The 7,110-nt window shown below is 38.4% G+C and overlaps 1 non-coding gene across 1 annotated transcript; it reads right to left on the reverse strand.

Moving 5' to 3' along the window:
• Positions 1-384: 384 nt before the first annotated feature.
• On the reverse strand, positions 385-457 carry Trnak-cuu (transfer RNA lysine (anticodon CUU)). Its single transcript has one exon. It is a non-coding gene; the product is annotated as a tRNA-Lys (tRNA).
• Between the last annotated feature and the right edge of the window lie 6,653 nt (positions 458-7,110).

The following is a 7,110-nucleotide window of genomic DNA, read 5'->3' on the forward strand; positions in this document are numbered from 1 at the left end:
CTTTGAGTTGTATTATTTTGTTGTTGTTATTTTTATTCTAGAAGGTGAGCTTTGAAGTGGAATGTATTAAACAGCTGGTGTTTCTTAGACAGCAGGAACACTGTCCCCCTCTACTACCTTGTTAATAAAGATAATGTAAAATAACTGAGAATTGTCATGTGTCTATTGTAGTGGGTAGCCATTCCAGCTTTGATCTGGAAGTTCCAACCCCCATTGAGACTTCGACAACTGTCACGCCTACAAGGCGGGGCCAAGGAAGGCGCCTGAGGACCCGAGGCCGTTCTGGGAACGCGACCTACCTATCCCTTAATTTGTAAGTTACACCATTAAATAAATCTCCTTTTAACTACGTGGAGTGGCCTTAATATTTACACCAATATCTGGTGCCCAACGTGGGGCTCGAACCCACAACCCTGAGATTAAGAGTCTCATGCTCTACTGACTGAGCTAGCCGGGCAGGAGGCTGAGGGCAGGAGCCACCCAGACCTTTGGAATTTGCCCCACGTGAGTGCCAGATATTGGTGTAAATATTAAGGCCACTCCACGTAGTTAAAAGGAGATTTATTTAATGGCGTAACTTACAAATTAAGGGATAGGTAGGTCGCGGGGTCTGGGGAAGGTGTATCACAGTCCAGCAGTGTTCTCTTGGGGTCTGCTTGATCCACCTCCACCATCCAGGGTCCCTGAACAGAGAGAGTGCACACCGATCCAGATCTCGGGTCCCCAGGGGCCTCCCTTGGCCCCGCCTTGTAGGCATGATAGTTGCGAAGTCTCAATGGGGGTTGGAACTTCCAGATTAAAGCTGGAATGGCCTCCCACTACAGTCTATAGCACAAGAAGAAATCCCCTTTGAAAACTGTTGATCTAAAGCTTAATTGAGCAAGTAGAAGGTGTAAGGTTTTTTTTCATTTCTGTGTTGCCTCTTCTACAGAGGAAGCAAGACCAAATATCAGTTCTCCAGCGATACACAGTAGATTATGCCAAAGAAAATATATACTCCAAACACATCTTTGAACATGTATGCAGTATTAAGGCTTATTTTGAGATACATGGATGAATAGCTACTCACAGGAGCCTGGAAGAGTCAAAGTCAGCTGCATCTCTGAGAAGATCCACCTTAGTGTGGTCTTCAATTCAAGAAAGCTGCTTACCTGAGTGCTGCCTTCAATCAACTTTCCGCCTCCCATATATTCTACCAGACTGTAGTGTGGTGATAATGTGTTCCCAAATATATTGTGAACACTAATAAACTTATCTGGGGTCAGAGAACAGAACAGCCACTGGATATAGAAGCCAGAAAATGGTGGCACATGCACCTTTAATCCTAGCATTCTGAAGGCAGAGATCCATCTGGATCTCTGTTAGTTCAAAGCCATACTGGAAGCAACTAGGCATGGTGCCATAGACCTTTAATCCCAGGAAGTGATGGCAGGAAGCAGAAACATATAAAAGTCCTGTAAACCAGGAACTAGAGCCTGGTTAAGCTTTTAGGCTTTTAGCAGCAGTTCATCTGAAATTCATTCATAGCAGAATTTCATAGCAGAAACTCGTTCTGGTTGAGGACTCAGGCTTCCAGTCTGAGGAAACAGGATCAGCTGAGGAATTGGCAAGGTGAAGAAGCTGTGGCTTGTTCTGCCTCTCTGATCTTCCAGCAATCACCCCAATAACTGGCACTGAGTTAGTTTTTATTAATAAGACCTTTTAAGATTCATGCTACACTGTAGCCAGAGCCAAGCAGATCAGGGGGCAGACTGAATCATTGTCTGTAGATCAGTGACATTCTTCCTGCAGGGAGTATTAACATCCTCTTAACATTTATCACAGTAATACGTCTATATGTGTCATGCTGCATTTCCCTAAAATGATCTATAGAATTCAAGTCATTCTCCAAATCAGCAAGGCCTTCACTTTTCGTTGCTTACTTATTTTCACATCAGCAGGAGAAAAGACTTATTCCCCAATACTTTGCCTTAGTTCAAGATCTTATGTCTGTTATGTCATCCTCAGTGTTCTCTAGCCTGATGTTTGAGGTAATAATAAATATTTTGATGATTTTAGAAACACCAGCGTACTCTGTCTTAACAACTAACAATTTCCAACCTAGGTATTTTAACTAAGTATAAGTCAGTTTCTATCTCTGTCTCTCTCAGTTTTTGAGGCAAGATTTCTCTGTGTGGCTCTGGCTGTCCTAGAACCTACCTGTAGACCAAGCTAGCTTCAAAGTCAGAGATCCACCTGCCTGTGCCTCCCAAAAGCTGGGATTAAAGGCATGTCCCACCACTGACCAAAATAAATTATTTTTTTACATTTATTTATAAACTAAAATTTGTTGTGCCATTGCAGAAGACAACCTGAATAAGTCAATCTTCCTCCACCAAGAGTCCCAGGGATTGAACTCAGGTTGCCAGGTTTGGCAATAAATGCTTTCAGTCATGGAGCCATCTCACCAGCTTTTTTTTTTTTTTTTTTTTTTTTTTATAGCAGAAGCCTTTTAGATTAACTAGGCAAGTTGTAAAACGTTTTCTGCAATATATTCTGTGATAGTGCCTGCTATCAACAGTTATCAACATAAATGTATAGAAGGTACTTTGGAAAGCACAAATCATTTGTTTAACAAAAATTTGCTTATAGCCCTATTGATGGAAATCATAACCTTACCAGGAAATATTTTTTGACAATGTCTAAGGATGGATTTCACGTTGGTTGAGAAAATAATTCATGTGCCATGGTTTCACTATTCGCTACATTTTGGAAGGCTTGCTGGTGGCTTAAGCATGTCCCTGAGTGTGGTGTTTTGAATAGGTATGGCTCCCATAGACTCCTGTGTTTGAATGCCTGGCCCATAGTAAGTAGCACTATTGGGAAGAGTGCCCTTGTAATAGGTTTGGCATTGTATGAAGAAAGTGTTTCACTGTGTGTGTTGGGGGTGGAGGGAATAGGCGTTGAGGTCCCATATATGCTCAAACTATGCCCAGTGAACATTCACTTCCTGTTGCATGCAGATCAAGATATGAACTCTCAGCTCCTTCTCCAGTATCATATCTGCCTGCATGCTGTCATGCTTCTTGCCATGACAATAACTGTAAGCCAGTCCCAATTAAACATTTTTCTTTATAAAATTTGCCATGATCATGGTGTCTCTTCACAGGAATGAATACCTATTTGAGACACTGAGTTATAACAATTTTGATGATTATTCTAAAATATCCTTCAGAGTGAATAATGGCATTATGGAAAACATTCCATATTGGAATTGATCCTCTATTATTACAAGCTGTGAATTTCCATGTTGAAATACCAAACTATGCAGTTCCTTCAGCAGTCTACCTATTTAGTTTTACTGTGCAACCAACAACAGTTACAGCATGTGTGTGTGTATGTGTGTGTAGATATCACATATATGATATATCCTGGCTTTCCTGTGATACTAGGATTTCAATAATCTTATAAATACCTGGCTTTATCTTCCCATGTTTGATGAGTAAGTTTGAATATTTTTCCCTCTCTCTTTGTTTTTCAAGTTGATTTCTCAGTCAGTAAGCCATTTAGAGTGTAGCCCTATTTCAAGGAACCATTACAAATGTCAAAGAGCTTCAAGAGAATGCATGGAGATTGAGAATCAGTAAGGATGCAAATAAACTTTAACAAAGTCTAATGTAGTATAATACTCGTCAACTATTAGACACACTGGTTATCTAAGAATCAAGGACAAAGTATACTATTTAGTTTTCTATGATGTATCATTACCCTGTCTGAACCTCAGTTTCCTCATCTAGGAATCTTGCACAATGCTGTTCCTCTAACTAGACAGCATTTGAGGAGATCCTTAGATGCATTATGGAATCAAGGAGGAACACATGTTGTTCTGTTCTGCTACACTTTCTACTCCCATAGCTGCCTTGAATGTTGTGACATATACTAGATAGGTCTGGTGACTACAGATTGTTTACTGACCAAATTTGTTTACTCAGAGGTCCTATGGCTGAGTAAGTAATTTCTATCTTAGAATCGCCAATTTTTTACAATAACACAATTGCCTACAATCCACCATGAAGCAAACCTCCCCCAATATTATAGAAATGTATGTCTACATGACTCAATTTCTTTTGGTATTCTTATTTCAGTAGGGAAAGTATCAAAATATATATTTAGATGACTTAGTACCTGCTTGACCTAAAGCTAATATTGTGCAATTTATTTTCCAAATACATCCTATTTCATCCTTTTATGTCCATAGACCATCTTGGTTGCTTCAATATTTGAATCAACCAAAGCCTCTCCTGCTTAGCAGTCATGATATGGTTGAATCCTAATGGCTGTATTTAACTTAGGAATAGAGTGACTGTTCTCCAACTTTTGGCTAGCTATCTGTCACTTTTTCATAGACAAATTAAAATGTATGTCTCAGTAGCAGTTGGGTCAATAGCTATCTCCAAACAAAAATAATACATTTCCATTATCTGTCTATGCAGAGAACTCTTAAAATCAGGGGTGTGTGTGGTTCTTCTACCCCACAAAAGTGTTTTTGCGGTATAGAGAAGGATCAACATAGAGTGATAGCTCTTAACCCTAAAAAAAATGGATAACTGTGCCTTACAGATTGTAGACATTTGTAGGACATCCCCAGCTAAAATGGGAGGAAAAAAAACTACACTTTACTCTCTTCCCTACTTCAGTCAGAAGTTAAAGAAGAAAGCAAAGTTAATTTTTCTTCACCAATTCTTTTTTCACTTTATTTGTGTTGATTCACGAATCCTCCTGTGCAGGGACAACTGTGCATCAGAAAAAGATGTATCCATTGTCCCTGTGATCTTCCATTAAGTTTGTAGAATTTCCCATATTATTCTGTATAAGGCTAACATTCTGGCTTTCACATCTATGCATGTTTGTTGGAAATTTAGAAGTAATGGAAGTGAAGGTTTTGATATTGACGTGGTCTCATGTGTTTCCATGTCTCTTGTGTGTTCATGGGTATGTACGCAAAGCTACACAGGCTTGTCTACAGACCAGTTTGCTGAAGGCTTTTCCCTCAATTAGTGTTCCCACTTCCATAATTCCTCTAAATTGGGTTAAGTGACATAAACAGGCTAACACAGAAGTCAAACAAAAACACATGATTATATAGAGCATGAAATTTAACATTCACATATAATTAAAACATAAAATTTTTGTCTTTTTGGATCTAGGGTACCTCACTGACTTAGTCAGGATGATTGATCCTGGGTCCATCCATTTACTTCTAATTTTAATTTTTTTAAATAGCTGAATGATACTACATTGTGTAAATGTAGCAAATTTTTGTTGTCCATTGTTCAATTGATTGATATTTAGGCTGTTGCCAATTTTGGCATCAAAACTTAGCAAGTGTCTGGGTCATAAGATGTAGAGGCCTTTGGGGCTATACCCATAGTGGTATGGGTGAATTGTGTGGCATATCTATTTTAACTTTTTTAGTATCTTCCATATTGATTCCCTTAATGGATATAGAACTTGGCACTCTTACCAGTAATTCCTTTCTCCACATCCTTATCACCATCTCCTGTCATTTGATTTACTAATTTTTTCAATTCTTAATGATGAAGAAAGAAATATAAATGTAGTTCTAATTTACATTTTACTGATATAGAATATTTTTAAGTGTTCCTCAACCACTTGTGTTTCATTTTTGAGAAATATCTATGTAGTTCCATGTCCCATATATTTGATTGAGTTACTTTTTTATCTCAAAATTTTAAGTGATTTAAATATTCTGTATACTAGACCTCTGTCAAATATAACTAATAAAGATGACAAGACCCTATTGTTGAAGTTACCATGTATTTTTGTAAGAGAACATGGAAAAATAGAGTGGGTACTCAGCTGGAAACTTCACTACTACTGGCTAGTGTTTTCATGCTAGAGTTGCTATAAGTCCTATCAGAGTCGAAAATAAGTCATCTCTCTTAAGCAGATATTGACCCCAAGAACTACAATAATGACCTGTCTATTATACCCACTGTTTCATATAGCACAAATGTTACTGTGGCAACAAACAAATTTTTGATTGGACTCAAAGACTGCTCTATGAGATGGAACACATATGGATGTGATATGTAAACATAGCAATGAAACAACACTTATAGTATATTGCCACAGCCATTAAGGGTGTATTAATCACCTCACATTCAATTAATTTATTTTATCTGTAGATGGTAACTGACATTGAGAAACACAGCTAGACACTGTGTAGGATGTAAGAGGCTTTGGAATGTTCACTCAGTAGAGAAATGTCTTTGTTACATCCTTCTCTTCAAGCCCCAGGGATCGAAGCCCAATATGGAGCTGAAAGATTAGAAGAACCAAAGTGTTGGGTGATTTAAAGGAAATAGCAATTCCCAGAAAAGCAGGGCAAAGACACAAGTGAACTTACAGAGATTGTGACAGTATGTACAAACTCTGCATGTGATCAAGCCAGACAAAATCCCATCACAGGGGAGGGGATGTTTACCCAATATTTCACCCATCACAAGGGAACTCTTTGCAAGACATAGCTTCTTGGTGAAAAATATTCAGATTTCTTAAGTGTGGTGTCATTGAGTATACGTACCAAACAAGGATAAATCATACTCCTAGGAGTAGTTACTATAGATAAATTGATTTCTATGATTCGGTTTATTATTTTCTTTACTCTTTTAACTGGGAAGTAAAACATGGGGAAGAGTCTAGGAGTAATTATATAATCAAATAACTTATATACAATTCTCAAATTATGTATAAAATCATTATAAAAGGTAAATGATTTTAACCATCTTCTTACCAAACAATACTCCATTCTTGTCACTGCAAAATTTGAAAGCACTACAAGTTTTTTCCCCTTTTTGTTATTAAGAAATTTTCTATTCGTTTTACATACTAACCATAGATACCCCCTTCTCTCTCTCTCCCTGCCCCCCAGTCTTCTCCCCGCACCCTCTCCACATTCCCACTTCCTCCAAGGCAAGGTCTCCCATAGGGAGTCAGCAGAGCCTGGTACATTCAACTGAGGCAGGACCAAGCCCCTACCCACTGCACCACTTTAGGAAGCTCCTGGGAAGGAGTCAGCACTCTAAGAAGTTTCATTATTAAAAACTT

This window comes from Peromyscus eremicus, chromosome 5, assembly GCF_949786415.1.
Source record: "Peromyscus eremicus chromosome 5, PerEre_H2_v1, whole genome shotgun sequence".
NCBI lineage: Eukaryota > Metazoa > Chordata > Mammalia > Rodentia > Cricetidae > Peromyscus > Peromyscus eremicus.